Below are 12756 nucleotides of genomic sequence, written 5' to 3' on the forward strand. Positions count from 1 at the left end.
CTCACAATCATTTGACAAGCATTATTCTTTACATACTGGCACTGCAATAATTCAAAAGCTAGAATACATCAATATAAATTCTGAAAAACTCTGTACATTTTGTTTAGAAACCATAAATTACTATCTTTTACAGAGAACAGCACTATTTTAAGTATGCTTCACGCAAATTACTTAATCACGGCATCAGATTGCCGGTGAACAACACTTGCATTGCTTGCATACCCTGCCATAATTGGGTACTTTTAATTTACAATTGCTGCACAAAAAGAGAGAGAACATTATTTGCTGTAACAACTGCATGTGCTTTAGTTACAATGCAAGACAGTGGAGCAGCTTAAATTCATTCTATCCTATTTACTTATTCTAAAGTGCATCATAACTTCTCAAGGGGGGAAAAAAAAAAATTTACAAGCATTCAACTTTTAAACTTATGAAAAAAACTAAAAGGACATTTTCAAATCCCACCATAGCAAATAGTGAAATCTGAATTCAAGAAATCCAAAATTAAAAGTGAGCCTCATTGTAACAATGTAACCACTGACTATCATTAAAATCCACCTGGTTCACAACTGCCCTGTAGGGAAGGGCATCTGGCACCCTTACCTGCCTGTATCCTACATGCAGCTCGAGACCCACAGCCATGTGGCTGACTCTGAACTACCGCATGAGTAATTAGGGATAGGTGATAAATGGTGGACTGGCCAACAAAGGCCACATCCCATACGTAAATAATAAAAATTTTATTTCAAAAATGAAATGAAAGAAACCGCAATCTCAGAGCACATTTGACTGCCACAGGCAAGTTAGTCCTCCTCTGTTCTGTACCTGGGAATGCAGTGTTATGGCCATTTCAGAGACATGGGTAGAGCAGGGACAGGAATGGTTGTTGCATGTTCCAGGATTCAGATTTTTCAGTAAGAACAGAAAACAGGAGTTTTTTTTTGGGGGGGGGGGGGTTTGCGAGGAGGACGAGGAGGTATTGTTAGTTAAAGACAGCATTATGGCTGCAAAAAGGACATTTGAGGACTCGTCAACTGAGGTAGTACAGGCTAACATTAGAAACAGGAAAGGAGAAGTCACCCTGTTGTGAGTTTTCTATTGGCCTCCGAATACATCGAGAGATTTAGAGGAAAAGGATAGCAAAGATGATTCTCTGTAGGAGTGAGAGCGACAGGGTAGTTGTTATGGGGGTCTTCAATATTGACTGGGAATACCTTTGTTCAAGTACTTTAGAAGGGTTAGTTTTTGTCCATTGTGTGGAGGGTTTTCTGACACAGTATACAGACAGGCCAACAAGGGGCAAGGCCACATTAGATTTAATACTGGGTAATGAACCCAGCCAGGTGTTAAATTGGAGGTAGGTGAGCACTTTGGTGATAGTGACCACAATATGGTTATGTTTACTTTAACGAACGAAAGGGATAGGTATACACTGGAGGGGAAGAGCTACAGCTGGGGGAAAGGCAATTGCAGTGCGATTAGACAAGATTTATGATGGGGAAGAAAGCTGCAAGGTTGGGCACAATAGAAATGTGGAACTTATTCAAGGAACAGCTACTGCATGTCCTTGATAAGTATACAACTGTCAGACAGGGAGGAATTTGTTGAGTGCAGGAGCTGTGGTTTACTAAGGAACTTGAATCTCTTGTCAAGAGGAGGAAGAAGACTTATGTTAGTATGGGATGTAAAGACTCAGTTAGGGTAATTGCGAGTTACAAGGTTGCCATGAGAGACCTAAAGAAAGAGCTAACATGAGCGAGGAGTGGACATGAAAGGTTGTTGGCGGATAGGATTGGGAAAACCCTCAAGCTTTCTATACGTATACAAGGGATAAAAGAATGACTAGAGTAAGATTAGGGCCAGGCAAGGACAGTAGTGGAAAGTTGTGCATGGACTCAGAGGAGATAGGGGAAGCACTAAATGAATATTTTTCATCCGTATTCACACTAGAAAATGATAACGTTGTCGAGTTGATAGGGTTGAGATTCATAAGGAGGAAGTGTTAGAAATTCTGGAAAGTGTGAAAATAGATAAATCCTCTGGGCCGGATGGGATTTATCCTAGAATTCTCTGGGAAGCCAGGGAGGAGATTGCCAAGCTTTTGGCTTTAATCTTTGTGTCATCATTGTCTACAACATGAATGCCAGAAGACTGGAGGATAGCAAATGTTGTTCTCTAGTTCAAGAAAGGGAGTAGAGACAGCCCTGCTAATTATAGACCAGTAGTGGGTAGTGTTGGAAAAGGTTATAAGCAATAAGATTTAAAATCACCTCGATAGGAATACATTGATTAGGGATAGTCAGCACAGTTTTGTGAAAGGTAGACGTGCCTCACAAACCTTATTGAGTTCTTTGAGAAGGTGACCAAACAGGTGGATGAGGGTAAAGCAGTTGGTGTGGTGTATATGGATTTCAGTAAGGCGTTTGATAAGATTCCCCATGGTAGGCTACTTCACAAAATAGGGAGGGATGCGATGGAGGGTGATTTAGTGGTTTGGATCAGAAATTGGTGAGCTGAAAGAAGACAGAGGGTGGTGGTTAATGGAAAATGTTTATCCTAGCATTCAGTTACTAGCGGGGTACCGCAAGGATCTGTTTTGGATGAGGTTGTAGAAGGATGGGGTTAGTAAATTTGTGGATGACACTTAAGGTCTGTACAGTTGTGGTTACTGCCAAAGGAGGTTATAGGTTACAGAGGGACATAGATGGGAGGTGGCACGGTGGCTCAGTGGTGAGCACTGCTGCCACACAGCCCCCGGGATCCATGTTCAATTCCAGCCTCGGACAACTGTCTGTATGGAATTTGCACATTCTCCCCGTGTCTACATGGGTTTCTTCCGGTTTCCTCCCACAATCCAAAAGATGTGTAGGTTAGGTGAATTGGCAATGCTAAATTGCCCATAGTATTCAAGAATGTATAGGTTAGGTGCATTAGTCAGGATAAATACGTAGGATAGGGAATCAGTCTGGGTAAGATACTCTTCAGAGGGTCGGTGTGGACTTGTTGGGCCAAAGGGCCTGTTTCCAAACTGATGGGATTCTAATTCTTCTAATGCTAATACATATAAGCTGCAGAGCTGGGCTGAGAGGTGGCAAATGAGAGTTTGATGCAGAAAAGTGTGAGGTGATTCACTTTGGAAGGAGTAATAGAAATGCAGAGTACTGGGCAAATGGTAAGATTCTTGGCAGTGTAGATGAGCAGAGAAATCTCGGTGCCCATGTATATAGATCCCTCAAAGTTGCCACCCAGGTTGATAGGGCTGTTAAGAAGGTATACAGTTAGCTTTTATTGGTAGAGGGATCGATTTTTGGAACAATGAGGTCATGCTGCACCTGCACAAAACTCTGGTGTGGCTGCACTTGGACTATTGTGTGCAGTTCTGGTCACTGCATTACAGGAAGGATGTGGAAGCTTTGGAAAGGGTTCAGAGGAGATTTACTAGGATGTTGCCTAGGTATGGAGGGAAGGTCTTACGAGGAAAGGTTGAGGGACTGGAGGTGGTTTTCGTGAGAAAGAAGAAGGTTGAGAGGTGATGTTATTGAGACACACAAGATAATCAGAAGGTTAGATCAGGTGGACAGCGAGAGCTTTTTTTCTAGGATGGTGATGGCTAACATGAGGGGGCATAGCTTCAAATTGAGGGGGGATAGATACAGGACAAATATCAGATGTCAGAGTGTAGTAGGGACATGGAACGCCCTGCCTGCAACAGTTGTAGACTTGCCAATCTTATGGGCATTTAAGTGGTCATTAGATAGGCATACAGACGAGACTGGAATGGTTAGATGGAGTTCAGATTGGTTTCACAGGGCAGTGCAACATATAGAGCCAAAGGACCTGTACTGCATTGCAATGTTCCATGTGTATTTTGCTATTAAATATAGGTTCTTGCCAACCCCTTTCAGGCACCGAGTTCCAGATCCACAAGTATTTCCTCAACTTTCCTGTAATCCTTCTGTCGATATGCTATGGTTACATGCTTCTCCATCAAAGGAAGCAGCTCTTGCTTATCCATGCTATCCCCTCTTTATAAACTCAATTTGTGAATATTGCACATAAATGTATTTACAACACAAGGTAGCAATTCAAGCCACAAGGCTCTAATTGTTTCTATGTTGCATGGTCTTTCCTGCACTGTGTGACTGTCTAGTTGTAACTGTCAGCAAGGAAGAACGTTACTTCATCAAATCATAAAGCATTTACAGGATAGAGGGCAGCTATTTGCCTCATCTGTCATGTTCTCTCACTGTAACAATGAGACAGCTGGTCCCACTCAACTATCAATTCCTGGTAACCTTGCATATTTTTTTCATCCTCAGGTGCTTTTCTCATTCACTTTTGAAAATTATGATGTAATCTGCTGCCACCACCCCCTCAGCAATGCATTTCAGATCCTACTAAAATTGTATGAAAAGGAAATAAATATTCTTTCAAGCTGTCTTTTACCAAACACCTCAAATTTATTGTCAAAATTCTCAGCCCTTCCTGCAAAGGGAACTATTTCCTTCGACCTGCTTTGGGTGACAGCTCATGATCCTGAGCTGCTCTAAAATGTTATTCTCAAAACAGAACAACTTCTGCTTCGACAATAACTATATCCCTCATCTCAAGAAACAGTACTTTAAATCTTTCTTGCATCTTCCCAAATACTTCACTAACCTTTCCAAAAAGTGTGTACTAAAATTACTTACTAATCCAGGTGAGGTAAAGCCAGTGTATTATACAAATTCATTATAACTTGTTTTCCTACTCTATGCATGTAGGATTCTGCATGCTTTATTTGGCATTGTCTCAACTAGCCCTGTCAGCATCAATAATTTCTGTACATTTGTCACCCAAACCCACGGCTCTTTCATCCATTGCCTCCTTATCCTTCCTACCAGAATGCATCACTTCATATATCTCTACATTAACATTTCATTTGCTACCTGTCTGTCCTTTTCACGAGCCTGTGAATGTCCTTGTCTATGACTACATTCCTACTCAAAACCTCGAAGTACTGTGAAAATAAAATTGTGCCTGGTTTCATTATTTAAATACGTGAAGAAAGGCAATGACATCTGGGGAATACTGCCGTATATCATCCTTCACTCTGAAAATCAACTATTAAAATGTGAACTTTAAGAAGGAGGTAACTGAAGGCGGTAACATTACTTGCGTTACTCAATTATTCCAAATGACAACCATCTGTATCCATAACAGTTGATGTACAATAATGGCTTTTCACATTCATTTGCCAAAACGTTAAATATAACCTAAATTAAAATAAGATTGATGTAAACACAAAAATCAAATTCAGAAGGAGGCCAATTGATCACTGTTTTTCTTAAATCGAACACAGTTCTACCAGAGAACAATAAGCCAATCGAAAACTGATACATTAAGGAGTTCTTAATGGTTTCATGTAATATCCTACCAGTCAAAGCCAACCAGTTACAGAATAAGAAGTGGACATCGCAAGTGAATAGAAATTTGGTTAATTAAGAAAATTCAACGTGCTGATGGGAAAATATTAAATTCAATATCAATTACACTGCATAGCACAGTGGGAACTGTCGCTCTGGTCTACACGAACAGCATAGGATAGAACATTCGTCTCAACTCCAGACGTCAGGCTGTGTACAGATGGCTGCTGCATGCACCATCCAAGTGTGGACTGGAAGACCAAATACAGCTGCAGAATGACTTAGATATTAAATAAACAACTTACAAGTATCTCAAAATGCCATATCATACATGCAATAAAAAGGTGCAGGCAACAGTGGGTTGTCAACCTTGCACCCATCAAATAAACCTGCTCCTTTGTGTCCTCCCTCAGTGACATCAATACACCAAATGAACCAAGTGCTGTGAGTAACACAAACAAAATGCTTGGAATTTTTTAAAAAAGAGAAATCTAACCAAAGACAAAGACAATAAAGACTCTAGATTGCTACAAGGCTTGGTATGTTCCAAACTGGCTAATAGCAACAGTCTGGGACCCCTATTAAGCCCATCTTGTAAACAAACTTGGAATCATTCAGAGCCAAGCAGAATGATTTGACTTTAATAACTATGTCGGAACATCCAGTTACATAAAACGCTGAACTAAAACCACCTAGATTGCAAAGATAAGCGAATAAGCTTACACTGCTCTCCAATGCAATTCACCCTGACCTTGCAAATATTATACCTCAATAAATTAAATAAACAAATAAAGTCTACAGCAGGAAGGAAACCATCAAAGAGCTTCTGCATTTCCAACATCACACATACAAGAATATTGATTGAGGTTTCTTCACAAATCTCAAAAGAGAATTGATGAGGGCAGAGCAGTGAACATGATCCACATGGACTTCAGTAAGACATTTGACAAGGTTCCTAATGGGAGACTGGCTATCAAAATTAGATCTCATGGAATACAGGTAGAACTAGCCATCGGGATACAGAACTGGCTTGAAGGTAGAAGACAAAAGGGTGGTACAGAGGGTTGCTTTTCAGACCGGAGGCCTTTGACCCGTGGAGTGCTGCAAGGATTGGTGCTGTGTCCACTACTTTTCTTCATGTATATAAATGATTTGGATGTGAGCATAGGAGGTATAGTTAGTAAGTTTACAGATGACACCAAAAAATTGGAGGTGTAGTGGTCAACGAAGAAGGTTACCTCAGGAGTACAACAGAACCTTGATCAGATGGGCCAATGGGCTAAGGAGTGGCAGATAGAAGTTAATTTAGATAAAATGAGAGGAACTGCATTTTGGAAAAGCAAATCAGAGCAGGATTTATACATTTAATGGTAAGGTCTTGGGGAGTGCTGCTGAACAAAGAGACCTTGGCATGCAGGTTCATAGCTCCTTGAAAGTAGAGTCATAAGTAGATGAGATAGCGAAAAAGGCATTTAGTATGCTTTCCTTTCTTGGTCTGAGCATTGAGTTTAGGTGTTGGGAGATCATGTGGAGGCTGTACAGGACATTAGAAGAAAGTGAGGACTGCAGATGCTGGAGATCAGAGCTGAAAATGTGTTGCTGGAAAAGCGCAGGTCAGGCAGAATCCAAGGAGCAGGAGAATCGACGTTTCGGGCATAAGCCCTTCTTCAGGAATGAGGAAAGTGTGTCCAGCAGGCTAAGATAAAAGGTAGGGAGGAGGGACTTGGGGGAGGGGCATTGGAAATGTGATAAGTGGAAGGAGGTCAAGGTGAGGGTGATAGGCCGGAGTGAGGGTGGGGGCGGAGAGGTCAGGAAGAAGATTGCAGGTTAGGAAGGCGGTGCTGAGTTCGAAGGATTTGACTGAGACAAGGTGGGGGGAGGGGAAATGAGGAAACTGGAGAAATCTGAGTTCATTCCTTGTGGTTGGAGGGTTCCTAGGCGGAAGATGAGGCGTTCTTCCTCCAACCGTCGTGTTGCTATGGTCTGGCGATGGAGGAGTCCAAGGACCTGCATGTCCTTGGTGGAGTGGGAGGGGGGAGTTGAAGTGTTGAGCCACGGGGTGGTTGGGTTGGTTGGTCCGGGTGTCCCAAAGGTGTTCTCTGAAATGTTCCGCAAGTAGGCGGCCTGTCTCCCCAATATAGGGGAGGCCACATCGGGTGCAGCGGATGCAATAAATGATGTGTGTGGAGGTGCAGGTGAATTTGTGGCGGATATGGAAGGACCCCTTGGGGCCTTGGAGGGAAATAGGATGGGGTGGGAGGGGGCACCAGTTTTGCATTTCTTGCGGTTGCAGGGGAAGGTGCCGGGAGTGGAGGTTGTGTTGGTTGGGGGTGTGGACCTGACGAGGGAGTCACGGAGGGAGTGGTCTTTTCGGAACGCTGATAGGAGAAAGGAGGGAAATATATCCCTGGTGGTGGGGTCCGTTTGGAGGTGGCGGAAATGACGGCGGATGATACGCTGTATATGGAGGTTGGTGGGGTGGTAGGTGAGGACCAGTGGGGTTCTGTCCTGGTGGCAGTTGGAGGGGGGGTCTCAAGGGCAGAGGAGCGGGAAGTGGAGGAGATGCGGTGGAGGGCATCATCGATCACGTCTGGGGGGAAATTGCGGTCTTTGAAGGAGGCGGCCATCTGGGTTGTACGGTATTGGAACTGGTCCTCCTGGGAGCAGATGCGGCGGAGACGAAGGAATTGGGAATCTGGGATGGCGTTTTTACAGGGGGCAGGGTGGGAGGAGGTGTAGTCTAGGTAGCTGTGGGAGTCGGTCGGTTTATAGTAAATGTCCGTGTTGATTCGGTCGTCGAGATAGAAATTGAAAGGTCTAGGAAGGGAAGGGAGGAGTCTGAGATGGTCCAGGTGAATTTGAGGTCGGGGTGGAAGGTGTTGGTAAAGTGGATGAACTGTTCAACCTCCTCGTGGGAGCACGAGGCAGCGCCGATACAGTCACTGATGTAGCGGAGGAAAAGGTGGGGGGTGGTGCCAGTGTAGCTGCGGAAAATGGACTGTTCCACATATCCTACGAAGAGGCAGGCATAGCTGGGGCCCATGGCTACTCCTTTGGTTTGGAGGAAGTGGGAGGATTGGAAAGAGAAGTTGTTCAGGGTGAGGACCAGTTCAGTCAGTCGAAGGAGGGTGTCAGTGGAAGGGTACTGGTTGGTACGGCTGGAAAGGAAGAAGCAGAGGGCTTTGAGTCCTTCGTGATGGGGGATGGATATGTACAGGGACTGGATGTCCATGGTGAAGATAAGGCGTTGGAGACCGGGGAAGCGAAAATCATGGAGGAGGTGGAGGGCGTGGGTGGTGTCCCGAACGTAGGTGGGGAGTTCTTGGACTAAGGGGGACAGGACCGTGTCGAGGTATGCAGAGATGAATTCGGTGGGGCAGGAGTAGGCTGAGACAATGGGTCGGCCGGGGCAGTCAGGTTTGTGGATTTTGGGCAGGAGGTAGAAACGGGCTGTGCGGGGTTGTGGGACTATGAGGCTGGAGGCGGTGGATGGGGGATCCCCTGAGGTGATGAGGTTATGGATGGTCTGGGAGATGATGGTTTGGTGGTGGGAGGTGGGGTCCTTCCTGAAGAAAGGCTTATGCCCGAAACGTCGATTCTCCTGTTCCTTGGATGCTGCCTGACCTGCTGCGCTTTTCCAGCAACACATTTTCAGCTCTGGTGGGAGATGGGGTCATGGTCAAGGGGGCAGTAGGAGGAGGTGTCCGCGAGCTGGCATTTAGCCTCAGCGTTGTAAAGGTCGGTGCGCCAAACTACTACCACGCCTCCATTAGCTAGACCACTTTTGGAAAGTTGCATGCAATTCTGGTCTCCTTCCGATTGGACGAATGTTGAAAAACTTGAAAGGGTTCGAAAAAGGATTTACTCAGGATGTTGCCAGGGTTGGCGGAGCACATTTTGAGAAGATTTGTAGCTCAGGTGGAGGTTCTGGATGTAGGTTTGCTTGCTGAGCTGGAAGGTTTGGTTTCAGACATTTTATCACTGCAACAGGTAACATCAGTTAGCCTCCGGAAAGCACTGGTGGTATGGTCTGCTTTTTGTTTATATATTTAGATTGAAGGACCAATATAGACAACAAGTAAAACTAATGTCATTTACAAAATACCTTGCAAGAACTGTAACAAACACTGCATTGGACAAACAAGCAGAAAACTAGCAACCAAGATATAGGAACATCAACTAGCCACAAAAAGACATGACCCACTCTCACCAGTATCTTTACATACAGATGAGGAAGGACACCACTTCGACTGGGACAATACATCCATCCTAGGATAGGCCAAACAGAGACCCGTGTGAAAATTCCTAGAAGCATGGCATCCCAACTGGAACTCTATCAACAAACACATTGACTTGGATCCCATTTACCACTATCTGAGAAAAAGAACAGGAAATGGCATCACCACAGGAAATTACCAACCCAAGGAAACCTAAACACAAATTAAAAAAAAGTGAGCCATACCACCAGTGAGGATTTGAGCTATAGGGAGAGTTTGGATAGGCTAGGGCCATTTTCCCTGGAGCGTCAGAGGCCATGGGGTGACTTATAGAGGCTTATAAAACCATGAGGGCATGGATAGGATAAATAGACAAAGCATTTTCCCTAGGGTGGGAAAGTCCAGAACTAGAGGGCATAGGGGAACAACCTAAAAGGGACCTCAGGGGCAACGTTTTCATGCAGAGGGTGGTGCGTGTATGGAATGAGCTGCCAGAGGGACGGTGGAGGCTGGTATAATTACAGCATTTAAAAAGGCATCTCGATGGGTATAGGAATAGGAAAGGTTCAGAGGGATATGGGCCAAGTGCTGGCAAGTGGGACTAGATTAGGGTAGGATATCTGGTTGGCATGGACGGGTTGGACCAAAGGGTCTGTTTCCATGCTGTACATCTCTATGACTCTAATACCTGAACAGCTGCATACTAAATATCTGGCAGCTACGGATAACATTTACCTGAAAAATTGTCCACACTTGTTCTACACACATAAAACATGAGGTCGCCATTTCACTCATTAGTCTACACTTGAACATGTGAGACAAAAAACTGCAGGTTCTGGAACCTAAAGTACAAAAGCAATTGGCCAGAAGAACACAGCAAGCCAGGCAGCATCAGAAGGTGTAATCTGAAAAAAGGTTATACCCAAAACGTTGACTTCTCCAACTCCTGACACTGCCTGGCTTGCTGTGTTCTTCCAGCCTCCTGCCTGTCTACTAGCAATGCTCAAATATCAATAAAGAAATTTCTTAGAAAAGAATGGAATAACCTCCCATAAAAATAACTCGCCAAATTACTTCACAGCTAAATAACAGAAGTGAGAAAGAAGATAATTTAGGATACATGCGCAGCACAAAAATCACATCATGAACGATTTTACTCCATGATGGTTTGAAGATAGACTCTGATACCAGCACATCACTGTAGATGCTGGAATCTGTACTGAAAATAAAAAAAAATGCTGGAGATCACAGCAGGTCGGGCAGCATCCATGGAAGGAGAGCAAGCTAACGTTTCGAGTCCTGATTCTTCATCAGACTCTAATTAAGAGTCATTAGACTCGAAGCGTTAGCTTGCTCTCTCTCTCCATACTTTTCTGATAACTCATCAAAGATCAAATCTGCGAACTTCCGGGTTTGGTGTGTTGGACAATGTATAAACTCAGGCACTATGAAATTCTCTGAAAACTCGTGTGTTCGGATGTAAATTTACCAAATTGCACAATGGGCCTCTCCTCTCTGTATCGCCAAACAAGGTTACGTTTTTCTGTCCCCACCACTGGGAACCTGGTGAACTCCCTGGGACATACCGACGGGCGGGAGATCACTTCCTTATTGACTGCAGGGTATTTAACTTAAAACATTTTGATTTTAAGAAAAAAAAAGTCTGTCTGCATTAAAAGAAAGAGTTTGAACAATAATTTTAATGCCTCCCGCATTGGGGGGGGGGGGGGGGGTGTGGGGTTGTGTAACAGACGCCCTCAACCTGGGTGAACAGGGATGAGGCCAGGGCAAGACGCGCAACCGAACATGACATCGGGCAGCCGGCTTTGATTGTCAAGGAGCTGACCAATCAGCAGGCGGCCTGCGTTGAAGGCGGGACTACAATCAAGCAAGTTTGTTTCACTCGCTGCTGCCACAAGATGAATGTGCGTTTTAAAATCGAGCGGCCAGCACCGCTCAATCACCACCGGCCACCTAATTCAAACCGCCCAGCACCCTCCTCGGGTTCACGGCCCTGAGGAAACGGCGTGGAAAATGGCTCTGATCATGAAAACAAAAACGAGGGGAGACCAAACCATCAATCCCTCAGAGCGAGGCCAGGCCGCGATGAAATGTCGTTTACCTTTTTAATTCAAAAATATGCCCGTCAGCATGTGCATCCACAAAAGAAGCCAAGCTCTAAAATATAAACCCACTGCCGCCCCTACATGACTGCATTTCATCCAACATACCCGCCACATTTTTCTTTCGCCCCTGGAGCGGCGCAAACCAACGGCTCCCATTTGAATCTCAGTGCGAGCACGCAGGAGAAGCTCGGCTCACCTGGCTGCAATAGGTGACGTTGCCCTTAGCGATCACTCTGTCCCGGTGGGGCCTTTTGGAGGTTTATAATCTGATTTTCCCTATTAAATGCCGGATGCTTGTATTGTGTGGCTCCACACTCCTTTCCCTCAGCCCCTTCTCGCGCTTTCAGTTGTGCGCCCGTTCCGCCATTTTGTGCCGGAGGGTGGGCCGTGCGCATGCTCCCTCCACAGGACCAGTGACACCAGGACTCAGGGCAACCCTCTCCACTAGAAGCCTACTGGTGAGCACTGGGAATGTGCAATTGTGTTCAGTTTAATGGATAGAACCTCTAAACCAAGTTTTATAGAAACTGGCACATGTAATTCTTGCTGCAGTTCTGTAGGACCTTGGTGAGACCACACCTGGAGTGTTGCGTACAGTTTAATCTCTTAAGGAAAAATAGCTATTTTAATCAATCTGATTTGGGGACGTCGGTGTTGGACGGGGGTATACATAGTTAAAAAAAATCACGCAACACCAGGTTATAGTCCAACAGGTTTATTTGGAAACACTAGCTTTCGGAGTGCTGCTCCTTCGTCAGGTGGTTGGGGAGTATAAAATCAGAGTATATAAATTTATAGCAAAGATTTACAGTGTGATGTAACTGAAATTATATATTGTAAAAGACCTAGATTGTTTAAGTGTCTCATCTTTTAGAATGGACATGTTGGTTTCAGTTCTTTCATGTGTAAATTGCAGAGTTTTTTTGAAGTTATATTCTCAAGTGAACTTTAACAATTGGTGTCATGTCAGCTCAGATAATGCACCTAAGGTGTGAGGTGCCTTGTGTG

General features: G+C 44.5%; 1 protein-coding gene across 3 annotated transcripts in view; it reads right to left on the reverse strand.

Moving 5' to 3' along the window:
* The window catches only part of nup50 (nucleoporin 50), a 94888-nt gene extending 82772 nt beyond the window's left edge, over positions 1-12116 (reverse strand). For 2 of the 3 annotated variants that reach the window (XM_087997375.1, XM_043709227.2), the window contains exon 1: positions 11945-12116. The gene's annotated coding sequence lies outside the window, so the exon portion shown is untranslated. Of the gene's footprint in view, positions 1-11853 lie in introns of all 3 variants that reach the window. The other variant, XM_043709228.2, reaches the window with a different exon arrangement.
* Positions 12117-12756: the final 640 nt, after the last annotated feature.

This window comes from Chiloscyllium plagiosum, unplaced genomic scaffold (assembly GCF_037043375.1).
Source record: "Chiloscyllium plagiosum isolate Xiang-an unplaced genomic scaffold, Cpla_swu_hap1 HiC_scaffold_19, whole genome shotgun sequence".
NCBI lineage: Eukaryota > Metazoa > Chordata > Chondrichthyes > Orectolobiformes > Hemiscylliidae > Chiloscyllium > Chiloscyllium plagiosum.